This window comes from Schistocerca nitens, chromosome 12 (genome assembly GCF_023898315.1).
Source record: "Schistocerca nitens isolate TAMUIC-IGC-003100 chromosome 12, iqSchNite1.1, whole genome shotgun sequence".
NCBI lineage: Eukaryota > Metazoa > Arthropoda > Insecta > Orthoptera > Acrididae > Schistocerca > Schistocerca nitens.
In genome coordinates, this window is record NC_064625.1 from 125,398,974 (window position 1) to 125,415,463 (window position 16,490).

Consider the following 16,490-nt stretch of genomic DNA (forward strand, 5'->3'; position numbering starts at 1 on the left):
GTAATCACAAGTCAGTTCTAGTATATTTGTCCAATGAATACGCGTTTATCATCTGTATTTCGTCTTGGTGTAGCTATTTTAATGACCAGTAGTGTATTTCATTCCTCAGCGACCTGTATTTCTGTATTCCTGAATTTCCGTGATAATTTTCGTACTTCCTTCTTCCGTCGATCATTTAAAGTGTATCTTCTGCTACCAATGATTTCTTCGCAGTTACGTTCTTTGTACCTATGTTTATTTTTCCAACGTCTGTGATGGCCCTTTTTAGAGATGTCCATTCCTCTTCGCCTGTACTGCCTACTGAGCTATTCCTTATTGCTGTATCTATAGCCTTAGATAACTTCAAGCGTGACTCGTCATCTTCCCATGGTACTCCTGTTTCACACTTCTTTACGTACTCATTCTTCCTGAGTAATCTCTTTAACTTCAGCCTACTCTTCATCAGGCAACGGCCTTGCCGCAGTGGATACACCGGTTCCCTTGAGATCACCGATGTTAAGCGCTGTCGGGCGTGGTCGGCACTTGGATGGGTGACCATCCAGGCCGCCATGCGCTGTTGCCATTTTTCGGGGTGCACTCAGCCTCGTGATGCCAATAGGAGCTACTCGACCGAGTAGTAGCGGCTCCGGTCACAGAAAACCATCATAACCACCGGGGGAGTGGTGTGCTGACCCCAGGCCCATGCTATCCGCATCCTCCACTGAGGATGACACGGCGGTCGGATGGTCCCGGTAGGCCAGTTGTGGCCTGAAGACGGGGTGCTACTCTTCATCATTACTACATTGTGATCTGCTCCTGGGTACGCCTTACAGCGCACTATCTGATTTCGGAATCTCTGCCTGACCGTGACGTAATCTGAAATCATCTCGTACTACCCGCCTATTTCGAAGTATACCTTCTCTTGTGATTCTTGAACAGAATATTCGCTATTACCAGCTGAAATTTATTGCAGAACTTAATTAGTCTTCCTCCTCTCTCATTCCTTGTCCCAAACCCTTCTTCTGCTCCTTCCCCTACAACTGCATTCCAGTCCCCCATGACTATTAGATATTCATCTCCCTCCACGTACAGTATTACCCTTCCAATATCCTCACACACTTTCTCTATCTCCTTCATCTTCAGCTCGCATCGTCGGCATGTAGGGGAACTCGGGGCAGAACGGGATAGCGGGGCGCAATGGGCAATTGCTCTTTTCTAGACTACACAGTGCTGCAACCTGTTGTATGGGCATGTAACTATTTCTCCGAATGGAAGGGAAGTCAGGGCAGCCATTTTGATTTAGTTTGAAGTGCGAGATCTAAGTGAATTGTTGTCCGTCACTTTACCGCTTGCTTTGTTCTAACGTTTGGTGAATTTCAACGCAAGGTAAGCTGTTAATTGTTAACTGTATACCCTAAAATGACACATTTCCTTAAAGTGCATGGCATTTGTTATACTTTAGTTATTTAATGCGTTTAAATACGTCAGGTATCACATTCCATAAAAGTTGTTTACCTCAAAAGTGCTCTTGGGGCGGAACGGGATGGGGCAGAATGGTATAGTGTCCCGTTCTGCCCTGTCATATTTTGATGTAAGTAGAAAGCAAACTGTATTCTTTTTTCTTTCCCCCTTGCTGTTCCCTATGGTGGGACTGTACATGAAAAAGACTGATAGACAGCAATGGGACGTAAAAGCGATGGAAATGGCAGTTTCAGCTGTTTCACCTTCCCAAATGGGATTTTTAAGAGCATCTAAACAGTTCAACATACCAAAATCAACATTGGAAAGATATGTACGTAAAGCTACGAATAATCCTGACTATATAATTGACAAATCAGATGGGGAATTTAAAAAGGTGTTCACTGCAGAACCAGAACATGAGCTGGTAACATATATCAAGTCAATGGAAAACAGACTTTTTGACCCAACAATGAAAGATCTCAGATCACTAGCCTATCAACTAGCCGAAAGAAATGGCTTACCACACAGATTTGACGAACATACTTGTCTAACTGGACAAGACTGCGTTAAAGGATTTATTATCAGGCATCCTATACTGTCTATTCGCAAGCCAGAAAACACCTCTGGTGCTCGAGCAATGGGATTCAACAAAGTAGCAGTTTCATAGTTTAACTCTCCCAACCAGCTATGTTCGCCGAGCAACTCAGCTTTCTAGATATCACTCGAGGCTGTCATTCCAATCCCACTAATCTGTCAAAATACTCGGCGGACTACAACACGAAAAGGAAAAACCGTCGTATTAACAGATTCTCCTTATAAGAAGGAACTGCAGAAAGCTGTCGCAAGTAAAGTAGGCCTACAGAAAAGAGGAGGTTACACAAATATGAACAATGTCAGGACAGAGACGTCAGGTGCAATGCAACTTAAGGGAAAAATATCAAACTGTACACCCAGAAAAAAAAAACCAGAGGACATCAAAGATCTTGAGAAAAATAAAAGGAAGAAGATGATGAAGAAGGGAGAATCAGAGAGAGAGAGAGAGAGAGAGAGAGAGAGAGAGAGGGTGCTGAGTGTCTCTGCTGTGGGGACTTCTACTCCGTCTCTAACGAGGGCTGGGTCGCATGACAGAGGTGTTTCAAGTGGGCACAGATCTCAGTGAAGATGAAGAGGAAATACTGATTTGTGACTAATCGTCGAAAGGACTAGTAGTTAGTGGTTTGGTGGCTATTAAGGGGCTCCGGAACGCCCTATACTTGCAATGTTAAAATAACGCTTATAAATTGCATCTTTCCTCACAAAGTATTTGAGGTAGGAAGTTGAACTTTTTACAGATTATTTATTGGAATATGGGCTACAACTTAACACAGGGATTTTACAAAATTTTAGTTCAGTTATTAAAGATGATTTTTTTTCAATTGTAATGAAAATTCACAACATTTTTTTGCAATTTTTTATTTATATATTAAAAAATATACAGTTTTTTGGAAAAAGGCTGTGTTAAATTATGCGAAAGGTACTGTGTAACATTTACTGAAAGTTTGAAACAAATATGTTTGGAAGATCCTTAGAAAACATGTAATTAGTATGAGAAAATAAAAGTTTTGGGAATCGAGCGACAAAGATTGGATTAACTTTTTAGTGCATTCCAGGTCCATAGGATGGATTATGTTCATCCTCTGCAAACTCCTCCTCCAGCTTCCTCTTGTTCCTCCTCCTGTTTACTCTTGCTTGTATTTCTAGACTCTTTACAGCCCCGGGATGGTTCCTTTGAAAAGGGCACGGCCGATTTCCTTCCCAATCCTTCCCTAACCCGAGCTCGCGCTCCGTCTCTAATGACCTCGTTGTCGACGGGACGTTAAACACTAACCACCAACCAACCATCTTTACAGCCCTGTCTGCAGCCCGAAGGCGTTCCTTGTCTAAAGCAAGCATCGCTCGTACCATGTTAGAACCTATCTTCATTCCCATATTTCTAAATACCTTTGGCTTTCCAACATTTCTCCTTTTCTTAAAAGCCTTCAGAGGATTTCTAATAACTTTACTTTTACTCATTATTATACTTCAACAAAACAGAGACTCAAGAAACAGAATTAATTACGAATATTTTCGAGATAACGACAGAGTAAATAAACATGAAACAATCGACAATCACACCAGCGATATATATTGAACCATCACAGGTTAGCCACAACACATACTTTATCTCACATCACTAAAATGTACCTGATGAACACGGACGTTAATAATAACACCATCTGACAGCAGTTTAACAGCGCCACAGTGGGTCACGCCCATGTAGAACACATTTCAAAAAAAATTTAAAAATAGTTGTAGTCTTCGGAATTGAATAAATTATATATCTATTAAAAGGTAATAGTCTGCAGATTCAGAAAACGCAAAAAAGTAAAAATTGAACTTTTCATGATTTTGAGCCTTTCCAGAGCCCCTTAAGCATTGTACATTTTTCAGAATGACATTAAAATATTCTCTTATTTTGAAGAATGACTTTTCAGTTGTTTAAATTACACATTCCTTAGTCTGAATTGCCTTTTATACAACATTTGGTCACAGTTTAACACGATATTCGTAATTCAAATTCAACGTTTATTCATTAATTTAAGAAAAAAATAACCTTATCCCATTCTGCCCCGTGGGTGGGGCGGAACGGGAAATATACAAGACTTCCTTTGAAAAATTGTAAAAAATGAAAAATGTATTGTTTTATGTGATTTGAAAATAAGGTACATTAGGTTACACTACAATGTGTTTTATTAATAACTTTAAGAAGTGTTTCCTTGTGTTCCCTTATTTTATACACATTGTTAAACATTAAGTATCCCGTTCCGCCCCGAGTTCCCGTACACCTGAAATCGGTCGGTGTTGGTTTGCTGTCGATTCTGATACGAACAACCTTTATCGCTGAACTGAAGTTGTATACAGCGCGTCGCCTTCGTGGCTACATCTCTTCGCTGATCACCCAAGAGCCTCACGTCATACACCCCTGGCACTCCATTGGTTCCGTCTCAGTGGCGCCATGCATTCAGCACTTTTCTCCATGGGTAGCTGAGCGGTATTCACTTGGACAGTTCGTGGCGTGGCGGTAGGCCAAGCCAGCACCGAGGACGTTTTTCCTAGGGTGACCAGACGCAATTGTTTAAAAAGGAGGACAAACAGCTTCAAAAAGGAGGACAAAGGAAGAAAAAAGAGCACACATCAAACGGGTGAACTTCTAACAACCCTACCACAACAAAGGTCAAAAATTAATTATGATTGTAGTGTTGCTCACGCTGCTAAATATTGCATTTTCGGGCAACAACAAAGTTATATTATGTGGCAGGTGTCATTAGAGCACAGTTAATAAAATCATTTCATGAAGTAATGGATAAAGTAGGCACTCATCTTTTCGTGTTTCCCACGCTGGTCTCGTTGTGAACTCATGGCTCAATCGTCGAAAATCTAGGTAGTGATGATTCCAAGCTCGGATGCAAAGAGGCCTAGGTGTTATTCTGCGATATTCAAAAGTTTTACAGATGCGTTTCATAAACCATTCTTGAAGATTAAACTTTTGCAAGTTAGGACACTGGTGATGTAAAAAAGTAATCAGCACTCCGAATTTAAGTTACACTTCTTTTTTATTACTTTTGTTGCAACATCACTTCACAATATAAAACATACTTGAAAATTATATTGGAACAAATAAGCCCTCGGTCACAAATATTAAGTCAAAATTGAACTGGTTTTGACGCTACTATGAGCGTCGTCTTCACAATTAGACTAACTGTTCTAAAACATATTAGGTATATAGTACATTAATAAAATTAAAGTTTGTACTGATTGGAAAAGATACAGTACTCTACAAGTCACATATTAAAAAAGATCTGAGCCAGAAAGGCGACGTCATGAACAGTTGAAAATATCTTCCTCACTGTTAAAGTTCACATTTCATAAACTGACTACAATTTGTGTCTTTTCAACATGACGATCAAAATTTGACTCTCTAATAACCGCTTACGCGCCCAAAAATCAGAGCTACAAGTACGCCAAAGATCATAGTGACAAAAGAAAGCATACACATAAGAATAATATCATTGCAATATAAACATATCGATGTATCAAAGTACCTCTACATTAACGAAATCAAATCTGAATGTTGTCACAGAAATATGTTAATTATTTTACAGAAACACAGTAGAATATTGCTGGTATCGAGAGGTTGAGGTGAGGTGCCGTAATGGTTACGTAATTCAACTACCATTTCAAACTGCAGATGAGGATGTGGCCGAGCGGTTCTAGGCGCTTCAGTCTGGAACCGCGCGACCGCTACGGTCGCAGGTTCGAATCCTGCGTCGGGCATGAATGTGTGTGACGTCCTTACTTTAGTTAGGTTTATGTAGTTCTAAGTTCTAGGGGACTGATGACCTCAGATGTTAAGTCCCATAGTGCTCTGAGCCTTTTGAGCTATTTGCAAAAAAAAAAAAAAAAAAAAAAAAAAAAAAAAAAAAAAAAAAAAAAAAAGTTGAAATGGCTCTGAGCACTATGGGACTTAACATCTGAGGTCATCAGTCCCCTAGAACCTAGAACTACTTAAACGTAACTAACCTAAGGACGTCACACGCATCCATGCCCGAGGCAGGATTCGAACCTGCGGCCGTAGCGGTCGCGCGGTTCCAGACTGAAGCGCCTAGAACCGCTCGGCCACTGCGGCCGGCGAGCTATTTGCAGATGAGGACAAGTCACGTGACTGCCGGGAATTACCGGTGAAACTAGTAGTTAATTGTTACTGATGGTCAGGTGGGTAACTGAGCAATATAAAAAAATTAAAAAAAATTGATTGTGGTGACAGTGTGGCGTCAATTGTTTTGTTATGTCAACAACGCGGAATTGTTTACAAAGCGAAAAACGTAAGACCATTCACCTCCCTTCATTCGACGCATAGCTATCAACATCTACAATTCAAGCAGCAGGTAGCGGTTTGTAAACTGCACTTTAACCTTCCGAATACAAATAAATTGAATGACTATGAAACAATGAAATAAAACCATGACAGTTAATGTGTCGAGTTATTTCTTACCTTTATTGGCCACTGAGACGTACGTTCCAGCTCCACATATCTTACATTCCGCTTCAAATTCATTTCTCCGTTTCTTAAGGGGCTCCGGAAAGGCTCAAAATCATGAAAAGTTCAATTTTTACTTTTTTGCGTTTTCTGAATCTGCAGACTATTACCTTTTAATAGATATCTAATTTATTCAATTCCGAAGACTACAACTATTTTTAAATTTTTTTTTAAATGTGTTCTACATGGGCGTGACCCACTGTGGCGCTGTTAAACTGCTGTCAAATGGTGTTATTATTAACGTCCGTGTTCATCAGGTACATTTTAGTGATGTGAGATAAAGTATGTGTTGTGGCTAACCTGTGATGGTTCAATATATATCGCTGGTGTGATTGTCGATTGTTTCATGTTTATTTACTCTGTCGTTATCTCGAAAATATTCGTAATTAAATCTGTTTCTTGAGTCTCTGGTTTGTTGAAGTATAATAATGAGTAAAAGTAAAGTTATTAGAAATCCTCTGAAGGCTTTTAAGAAAAGGAGAAATGTTGGAAAGCCAAAGGTATTTAGAAATATGGGAATGAAGATAGGTTCTAACATGGTACGAGCGATGCTTGCTTTAGACAAGGAACGCCTTCGGGCTGCAGACAGGGCTGTAAAGAGTCTAGAAATACAAGCAAGAGTAAACAGGAGGAGGAACAAGAGGAAGCTGGAGGAGGAGTTTGCAGAGGATGAAGATAATCCATCCTATGGACCTGGAATGCACTAAAAAGTTAATCCAATCTTTGTCGCTCGATTCCCAAAACTTTTATTTTCTCATACTAATTACATGTTTTCTAAGGATCTTCCAAATATATTTGTTTCAAACTTTCAGTAAATGTTACACAGTACCTTCTGCATAATTTAACACAGCCTTTTTCCAAAAAACTGTATATTTTTGAATACATAAATAAAAAATTGCAAAAAAATGTTGTGAATTTTCATTACAATTGAAAAAAAAATCATCTTTAATAACTGAACTAAAATTTTGTAAAATCCCTGTGTTAAGTTGTAGCCCATATTCCAATAAATAATCTGTAAAAAGTTCAACTTCCTACCTCAAATACTTTGTGAGGAAAGAAGTAATTTATAAGCGTTATTTTAACATTGCAAGTATAGGGCGTTCCGGTGCCCCTTAAAGCCGGATATTTGCAGCGAAGGACATCAGAAAATGTACACTTCCGTTTAGGCATAGCCAAATATTTTACGTAACTCACTCGGTTAAAAATTACACTCACAAATCACACGTGCACTACAGGAAGCCAAGCCAATACAAAGCGAAGATACTAAAAGAAAATTTTAAATAATCGATATTTGTATTCGCTTATAGGTCGATCAACGATTACATCGACGATCCTGGTGCCACCTACTAACACCGCCTTTGTGCGTGTTTATCACGAAGGCTGTGCCAATAGTTAAAGTATATAAGAAAAGAGCAGTAGAACGGCAGTAATTGTAAATTTAACTGTATTACGCTCAACTTTGCGAAAAAGCCGGACACTGTAAAAATCCGCCCGGACCCCGGACAAAGAGCTAAAAGGAGGACATGTCCGGATTAATCCGGACGTCTGGTCACCCTAGTTTTTCCTCTACCATAGCTCCTTCTGGACTTGCGGCCTAGTACATAACGTTTATATTGATTTGTAACATAGTTTTTTCAATAGGGAATGTGTGTAATGCCATAAAATCGACAATAACTAAAAAACAACACGTTTGCCATTATTTAGTTTCCTGGGACCCTGGGAAACAGAGAACCGTACATTTCAGGACAGTTCATTTACGATTTTCTTGTAATGTACAGACATATGCTGAATAACGTCGTTTTCCTTTGATAACAAAAAACTCCTAGTAAATACCAGGACGCCCAACATGACATTTTATATCTACCTACCCCCTCCCCACCCACACAAAGAAGAGTTTTGTTCGCCACACTTAACAGCCAACAGCCAAATCAGTTAATGTGGAACGTAGGAAACTTATACGTAATGTAAGACATTGTTGAACGCCCCAAATAATCCGCAACTGTAACTTACGGCAAAACCACAAGGGCATGATAATAAATCGTCCAAAGCAAACAGGTTCCCAGGACAGATGAAACCAGTTCCACAAACTGTTCTTTGAGCCAAAAACGGCAAGAATCAAATGGTTCAAATGGCTCTGAGCACTATGGGACTTAACTTCTGAGGTCATCAGTCCCCTAGAACTTAGAACTACTTAAACCTAACTAACCTAAGGACATCACACACATCCATGCCAGAGGCAAGATTCGAACCTGCGACCGTAGCGGTCGGGCGGTTCCAGACTGTAGCACCTAGAACGGCTCGGTCACCCCGGCCGGCCGGCAAGAAACTTCAACAGATTCGCTTGTGAAGCAAAAATAATAACATTTACAAAAATATTCGTGCCTGTGATAATAACAACTAATACCAACAGAAATGTATGCATATGATGTATGAAATATTTGTTAATATCGTCTTGCGGAATGAGCTGCAAATATACATATATTCAAAAGTATTTCTTCATCAATAAGACGTAGCTCATGTCACTGAATCAGTTTGATTCGGCTCTTTTTAAATGTATTTCACGAAAATTCACGTCTCTTAGTAATTTACTAATGCATAGAACGCAAAAATATAGCAACGATTTCCTTAATTAAGTAGAAAATAATTTAAAAAACGTTATCCTTAAGACACATGCGGCTGTCTGCTTTCTCACCGGTGGGAGCGCTAGTGCCGCTCCAGCTATCAAACAACTTCAAGAGCAGAGAGTTGTGACTGTATTGGACTGTGGTGTGTAATTTTTAAATCGCCGCGTGAACCTATGACAATCATGTATTCCTTAGAGTCGGTGTTTTCGATTCCATTGTTGGGCTACTGGCGCCGGAGCGGGGGTATATGTTTGCTACTACCGGACGCAAATATTCGTGACCAGTTATGATAGTTTTGCCAGGAGATGTTATCTAGGCCCCTTGGCTTCATTCAAGCCGAAGTATAAAATGAGAATATCTGATGAATGTTCCGGCTAGTATGGTCGTGGTCGACGATTGCATATTCCTGTGGCTTCTCTATACAGGGTGATTCATGAAGGCATGCAAATATTTTAATATGTTATTCTAGAACTAAAACTAAAGAAAAACATATAAACGTAGGTTCGCAAATATCTATTTGCGGAGTTACGGCTAATAAAACATTTTGCCTGGAATTTACCAGCTTCGCTAATATGAAGCCATCGCAAAACTGTACGAGATTAAAGAAAAACACAATTTTCATTTATTTTGTTGTTATTGATGTGGTGAATCTAATAAGACATATCCCAAACGTGTATCTGCAGTAGTCTTCCGGAATATCCAGAGATGTTTAGTTTTACTTGTGGAATAACATATTAAAACAAAAATGGTTCAAATGGCTCTGAGCACTATGGGACTCAACTGCTGTGTTCATAAGTCCCCTAGAACTTAGAACTACTTAAACCTAACTAACCTAAGGACAGCACACAACACCCAGCCATCACGAGGTAGAGAAAATCCCTGACCCCGCCGGGAATCGAACCCGGGAACCCGGGCGTGGGAAGCGAGAACGCTACCGCACGACCACGAGATGCGGGCTATTAAAACATGTGCATATCTTCGTGAATGACTGTTTAGCCGTAGACATTCGTCATTGTAGTAAAAAATTTAATTTCAGAAAACTGTAGCCATGATTTCCAGATTGAGGAGCATGTTCAGCTACAGCTGTTTTTTCTGCTTTCCGTTTTCAGAAAACGCTTTTTTCCCCAGATGTAAATACCCGGTTCTCTTTGTATTACGAATTTTCATGTTGGAGTGGGTCCCCCATGCAGAATGAATGATCGTAGGACAACTAAGCCTTATAGACATATATGTAGAGGCATGCAAAAGGAGGACAGTGAATAAACTATTGAAAGAAATCAATATGTAAATACCCGGTTCTCTTTGTATTCCGAATTTGCATGTTGGAGTGGGTCCCCCATGTAAAATGAAAGATCGTAGGACAATGAAGCCTTATAGACATATATGTGGAAGCATGCAAAAGAAACACAGCGAATGAAGTATTGAAAGAAATCAAGATGTAAATACCCGGTTCTATTTGTATCCCCAATTTGCATGTTGGAATGGGTCCACCATGTAAATCGTATGATCGGAGGTCAATGAAACTTTACAGCCATAAATGTAGAAGCATGCACAAGAAACACAGCAATTTAACTATTGAAAGAAATTTGATTTTGATATCCGGCTACCCGGTTCTCTTTGTATTCCGAATTTGCATGTTGGAGTGGGTCCCCCATGTAAAATGAAAGATCGTAGGCCAATGAAGCCTTATAGACATATATGTGGAAGCATGCAAAAGAAACACAGCGAATGAAGTATTGAAAGAAATCAAGATGTAAATACCCGGTTCTATTTATATCCCCAATTTGCATGTTGGAATGGGTCCACCATGTAAATCGTATGATCGGAGGTCAATGAAACTTTACAGCCATAAATGTAGAAGCATGCACAAGAAACACAGCAATTTAACTATTGAAAGAAATTTGATTTTGATATCCGGCTACCCGGTTCTCTTTGTATTCCGAATTTGCATGTTGGAGTGGGTCCCCCATGTAAAATGAAAGATCGTAGGCCAATGAAGCCTTATAGACATATGTGTGGAAGCATGCAAAAGAAACACAGCGAATGAAGTATTGAAAGAAATCAAGATGTAAATACCCGGTTCTATTTGTATCCCCAATTTGCATGTTGGAATGGGTCCACCATGTAAATCGTATGATCGGAGGTCATTGAGACTTTGCAGCCATAAATGTAGAGGCATGCACAAGAAACACAGCAATTTAACTATTGAAAGAAATTTGATTTTGATATCCGGGCGTCCTTTACGTTCATGCAGAACAAGATACATATTATTTAAAGCGTACTCAGCGTGAAACTGCCTGCGAGAAAGTAGCACTATCGATGACACTCTCTCTCTATTCCTTGAACTAACAAGTAAGAGAGCTTTGGTTCGATGTTAATTATTATGAAAATATATAGTCTAGCCTCTGATCTTAATGAGTATGGACGCATGTGTCACGGCTTAGGAGAGGAGGCATTGCTGCGAGATCGCCATCTTCAATTGAAAGGCGTTTTCTGATTTTGTGCGAGAATAATGAGCCAATAAACAAATTTATCGGCAGCATAAACAAGGTGTGTATTGCGTAAATTATTCTCCATCATATGGTTTCACATTTTCAAATATTTGTGCATGCCTAGGGGACATTTCTTTGGACTGTGGAAGTTCGAATCTGCAAACGCTATGCAGTCATTAATTTAAAGACTTCTAAACAAATCCTCTTCGACGGACAGGCTTCCACAGAAAGGAGAATTGGACCGTAGTTAACGTAGGCTAAGACTCCTACAGAGTCAGCACGCAGTTCGACGACCGGCAGAGACATCGAGTACAGATTACAGTCAGTGTGTAGCAGCTGATCTCTAGTCTACTATGCACAATCCCCTGAACAAAACATCGTCTAGTGAGATCTGTTTGGCCATTTATTCGTTTCAAAGACGTAACCTCTTTCCTTAGAGAGACTGAATATTAAAGAACTAATTCCTTGACTCAGTGATAATAATAACACGAGGGGGCTGGGGTTGCGGGATAATTTTAGCACCAGCAGATGCCCCCCTCGAAAATAATCAACTTTGGATCCTACACATTTTTTCGTGTGAAGCTTACTTTTCGAGTATTCTCGTCTGTCAACTTAAAATTTACACCCTGTATAATGTAGAATGTGGCGAAGGTTGAATGAATCGTGCAAATTTTTACAAGTGGGTAACCAGTTCAAAAACGGTCGCTTCTCAGTCACTGACGAACACCTTTCTGGCCGATCAGTTGCAGTTTCAAGTCCCTCACTTGAAAGTCGAATTGGTGACATTATTCGTGCCGACCGCCGTGTGACTGTGGAAATGATAGTTGATAAGGTTCAAGTTAGTACCGATACAGTTCATAACATTATCTGTAACAAGCTGAAGTACCGCAAAACATGTGCAAGATGGGTCCCAAAGCAGTTGACGTGGCTACGCAAGGAAACAGAGCTAAAGGAACGTAATGAAAGGTGAGCACTTCCTCAACAAAATTTTATCTTTTAATGAAACTTGGGTTCACTATTATGAGCCAGAATCAAAAATACGAAGCTTGGAGTGGAAGCACACCAACTCACCCAACAAGAAAAAATTCAAAACCCAGGCATCAGCAGCAAAAGTCACGTTGAAGGTTTTTTGGGATGCCGAAGGTTCAGTTTTTTTGTGATTATCTGGAAGAGCAGCGCAGAATGAACAGCCAATACTACTCGGATTTGCTTTTAAGGGGACATTGTTTGTCCTACGCCACCAATGTTAAATTATCGAGTTTTGTGACCCATTATCTTGGAAACTTTTTAAGACACCAATTTAAAATTTTTCATAAATGTTAAAGGCACCTTTCTAGATACACTGAACTAAAATTATTACTAAAATTGTATTGTGGGGCATGTTATCTTACTTTTGCAAACACTCAATTTTTTGACAGATTTTTGTAAATAAACGAACATAAAAGCAAAACAACTTAGGATATTTTAATTATTCTAGTTCCATGTGTGTTGAATCTCACTTGGCATGCTGTGAAAATTTTATGTCATTACCACCATCAGTTGTTTAGAAAACAGGTCATTTTTGCAAAATTGTAGTTCAGAGATATTGAGGTTTAAAACTTTTTTTGTTACTAATTCTAATACAGACTTACATTTCTGCATATTTTATGCACTAGAATTGCCCTGGCCGATAGTTTGTGTCTTCTTCAGTGTCACAACAGACCAGTGCTTGCCTCCTCCTTTTCTTTCTCGCTTCTTTTGTTATTCGCTGAGCAGCTAACTCTGCTTCACGTACACAAAGCTCATCCAGTTCCCGCAGTCCTTTAGCTGTGTTCTGTCCAAATATTACCCCTAACTTCTCCAGAACCTTAAGTCTTTCATAGTTCCCACCATCATTGATAACTTTAGCGACATAAGACCAACAAATATACACTCCTGGAAATGGAAAAAAGAACACATTGACACCGGTGTGTCAGACCCACCATACTTGCTCCGGACACTGCGAGAGGGCTGTACAAGCAATGATCACACGCACGGCACAGCGGACACACCAGGAACCGCGGTGTTGGCCGTCGAATGGCGCTAGCTGCGCAGCATTTGTGCACCGCCGCCGTCAGTGTCAGCCAGTTTGCCGTGGCATACGGAGCTCCATCGCAGTCTTTAACACTGGTAGCATGCCGCGACAGCGTGGACGTGAACCGTATGTGCAGTTGACGGACTTTGAGCGAGGGCGTATAGTGGGCATGCGGGAGGCCGGGTGGACGTACCGCCGAATTGCTCAACACGTGGGGCGTGAGGTCTCCACAGTACATCGATGTTGTCGCCAGTGGTCGGCGGAAGGTGCACGTGCCCGTCGACCTGGGACCGGACCGCAGCGACGCACGGATGCACGCCAAGACCGTAGGATCCTACGCAGTGCCGTAGGGGACCGCACCGCCACTTCCCAGCAAATTAGGGACACTGTTGCTCCTGGGGTATCGGCGAGGACCATTCGCAACCGTCTCCATGAAGCTGGGCTACGGTCCCGCACACCGTTAGGCCGTCTTCCGCTCACGCCCCAACATCGTGCAGCCCGCCTCCAGTGGTGTCGCGACAGGCGTGAATGGAGGGACGAATGGAGACGTGTCGTCTTCAGCGATGAGAGTCGCTTCTGCCTCGGTGCCAATGATGGTCGTATGCGTGTTTGGCGCCGTGCAGGTGAGCGCCACAATCGGGACTGCATACGACCGAGGCACACAGGGCCAACACCCGGCATCATGGTGTGGGGAGCGATCTCCTACACTGGCCGTACACCACTGGTGATCGTCGAGGGGACACTGAATAGTGCACGGTACATCCAAACCGTCATCGAACCCATCGTTCTACCATTCCTAGACCGGCAAGGGCACTTGCTGTTCCAAGAGGACAATGCACGTCCGCATGTATCCCGTGCCACCCAACGTGCTCTAGAAGGTGTAAGTCAACTACCCTGGCCAGCAAGATCTCCGGATCTGTCCGCCATTGAGCATGTTTGGGACTGGATGAAGCGTCGTCTCACGCGGTCTGCACGTCCAGCACGAACGCTGGTCCAACTGAGGCGCCAGGTGGAAATGGCATGGCAAGCCGTTCCACAGGACTACATCCAGCATCTCTACGATCGTCTCCATGGGAGAATAGCAGCCTGCATTGCTGCGAAAGGTGGATGTACACTGTACTAGTGCCGACATTGTGCATGCTCTGTTGCCTGTGTCTATGTGCCTGTGGTTCTGTCAGTGTGATCATGTGATGTATCTGACCCCAGGAATGTATCAATAAAGTTTCCCCTTCCTGGGACAATGAATTCACGGTGTTCTTATTTCAATTTCCAGGAGTGTATTTTTAGGTACACGGCAGCACACAACATTATTGAAGGACTCATTCACATTCTTGGTCTTCCCATGTAAACACTTCTTTAGTAGCTCAGGATTTGCCAAATCTCTGTAAATGGGTTTGATTGCTGCCATTACTGAAAAGGAAGAGGATGTTTATGTGTAAACTCATGCAGAGTGCCAGAAAATTCGGATGTGAACACACCCCCTAGTGCATCACTTGAGAAATGCAGGCTGCTATTCTCCCATGGAGACGATCGTAGAGATGCTGGATGTAGTCCTGTGGAACGGCTTGCCATGCCATTTCCACCTGGCGCCTCAGTTGGACCAGCGTTCGTGTTGGACGTGCAGACCGCGTGAGACGACGCTTCATCCAGTCCCAAACATGCTCAATGGGGGACAGATCCGGAGATCTTGCTGGCCAGGGTAGTTGACTTACACCTTCTAGAGCACGTTGGGTGGCACGGGATACATGCGGACGTGCATTGTCCTGTTGGAACAGCAAGTTCCCTTGCCGGTCTAGGAATGGTAGAACGATGGGTTCGATGACGGTTTGGATGTACCGTGCACTATTCAGTGTCCCCTCGACGATCACCAGTGGTGTACGGCCAGTGTAGGAGATCGCTCCCCACACCATGAGGCCGGGTGTTGGCCCTGTGTGCCTCGGTCGTATGCAGTCCCGATTGTGGCGCTCACCTGCACGGCGCCAAACACGCATACGACCATCATTGGCACCAAGGCAGAAGCGACTCTCATCGCTGAAGACGACACGTCTCCATTCGTCCCTCCATTCACGCCTGTCGCGACACCACTGGAGGCGGGCTGCACGATGTTGGGGCGTGAGCGGTAGACGGCCTAACGGTGTGCGGGACCGTAGCCCAGCTTCATGGAGACGGTTGCGAATGGTCCTCGCCGATACCCCAGGAGCAACAGTGTCCCTAATTTGCTGTGAAGTGGCGGTGCGGTCCCCTACGGCACTGCGTAGGATCCTACGGTCTTGGCGTGCATCCGTGCGTCGCTGCGGTCCGGTCCCAGGTCGACGGGCACGTGCACCTTCCGCCGACCACTGGCGACAACATCGATGTACTGTGGAGACCTCACGCCCCACGTGTTGAGCAATTCGGCGGTACGTCCACCCGGCCTCCCGCATGCCCACTATACGCCCTCGCTCAAAGTCCGTCAACTGCACATACGGTTCACGTCCACGCTGTCGCGGCATGCTACCAGTGTTAAAGACTGCGATGGAGCTCCGTATGCCACGGCAAACTGGCTGACACTGACGGCGGCGGTGCACAAATTCTGCGCAGCTAGCGCCATTCGACGGCCAACACCGCGGTTCCTGGTGTGTCCGCTGTGCCGTGCGTGTGATCATTGCTTGTACAGCCCTCTCGCAGTGCCCGGAGCAAGTATGGTGGGTCTGACACACCGGTGTCAATGTGTTCTTTTTTCCATTTCCAGGAGTGTATAAAAAGCATTAGAAGTTAATTACTAC

The 16,490-nt window shown here is 42.6% G+C and overlaps 1 pseudogene; it reads left to right on the forward strand.

Moving 5' to 3' along the window:
- The first annotated feature begins 444 nt into the window (after positions 1-444).
- Positions 445-562, forward strand: LOC126215479 (5S ribosomal RNA; annotated as a pseudogene).
- Positions 563-16,490: the final 15,928 nt, after the last annotated feature.